Consider the following 1,804-nt stretch of genomic DNA (forward strand, 5'->3'; position numbering starts at 1 on the left):
CATGAGTTATAATATATATATTGATATGGGGTTATGGTTTTGAACAAATGGGGTTACCTTAACGTATGTAGGTTACTTAAATGAGGATAAAGTAGTTACTTTCTCAAATAAGTGAATCTATTCTTTCATTTTTTAAAATAAAAGAATAGGGGTTACTCAAATGAGCAAATGGGGTTACTTATTTCTTAATTACTTGGTTTCACCTGTATAATGAATTTAAGTTACTTTTATGGACAATATAGGGCTACTCTTATAAAAAAGTGAGGTTACTTATACATATAAATGAAGATTACTGTTATAAACCAATGTGGCCACTTTATGTGACTAGCCACATATAAGATTTAACCATAAAATATAAGTGCGCGACTTTTAAGGGCAATAATGTTGTCTCCAATAAGTGTAACAGATACAATTTTTTATGTATTTTAAATTTTATAATGAACATTTTTTTCTTAGAAAATGCATGGTGTATGGTGGGATGAATGTGGTTGAGTAATCATATGTAAATTAAATTTAAAAAATGACTTTTATAATTAAAAATTGAAGTCGTCGTATTTAGAGTTTAATAACACTAGAAAAAATTCAAGGTTTAAAACCAACCTTATTGCCTTATTATTTGTACGTATTACCTCTTTTAATTTGCATAATAGTTGATTCATTACAAAATAAAGTGGTTGTTGTTAATGCCAAAAATCGTCAAGGAATGACGTCAGGCTGGGGCAACGATGATTAGATGATTAATGCTTAAGAAATAAAATAGATGCGAAAATAAAGAGAGACAAACAATGTTTTGTGACGCAGTATACCCAATGAAGTGGGAAAAACTGCGGGTAGGTGGGAGTATTCTAACGATTATACTACTATGTGAGTAATCGAGTGTTTACAATAAGAACGCTATTGCTATAGAAGATAGTGAGAGTAAGTGTTTACAAGCTAAACTCTCCTATATTTATAAGCTAATCTTCCTCTTAACCTAATGACTTAATTCTTCGAGCTAGCCATTTGTACTTTGATGATTATATCTTCCTTGAAAATCGAGAGTCAAATGTGTGACTTATTCTTTTAAGCTTTGAAGTTTATCAACAACTGTAGGCGTCGGTCAAAGCGCGCTTACATTAAGCATAGTGGTGACTATGCTTGGCACTCATAAGAAGTGGGAATTGACATATACGATTAGGGACATGATTAGGGTCAAAGCAAAGTAGGGAGCCGCCAATAAGTTTTCAAGGAACTTGTAAACCGTTCACGGATCATTTAAAACAACCACGAATAAGGAACAACGATAGGCAACATCGATTGACCAGTGAAAGTGACACCCCATTCATAATCTATGAGATTACTAACTCCATATGGTTCGGAACCACGAAAGAAGGAGCGGAGATGATGGTACGAAGTGAGTCATGGAGTCACATTCGCCGGTATTGGCCTCTACTTGATTATTATTGTGAAAAGTGATTCTTGCGATCTCAAAGGCTGCAAATTAATATTCGATTTTCTCCAAACTATTATAAGGCTAAATTGGTTGAATATTAATGCAACACATAATTCTCATATATTCTGATGATCACTTCGATTAAATAACAAAATTAAAAAGGAACCTACACCAATTGCCCAAAATTATCTTATTACTCGTGATTTTGAATTACATATTACCTTTAAACATATATGGTGATCAATCAATTTAATAGAATAAACATCAATATTGGAAGCAATTTAACCATAATAACGTCAGTCGATCAAATTAGATCATAATAATAACACTAGTTTTGATACTAGCAACAATGCAAGAATTAAAACAAGAGTA

Source organism: Chenopodium album, chromosome 27 (genome assembly GCF_948465745.1).
Source record: "Chenopodium album chromosome 27, dcCheAlbu1.1, whole genome shotgun sequence".
Taxonomy (NCBI): Eukaryota; Viridiplantae; Streptophyta; class Magnoliopsida; order Caryophyllales; family Amaranthaceae; genus Chenopodium; species Chenopodium album.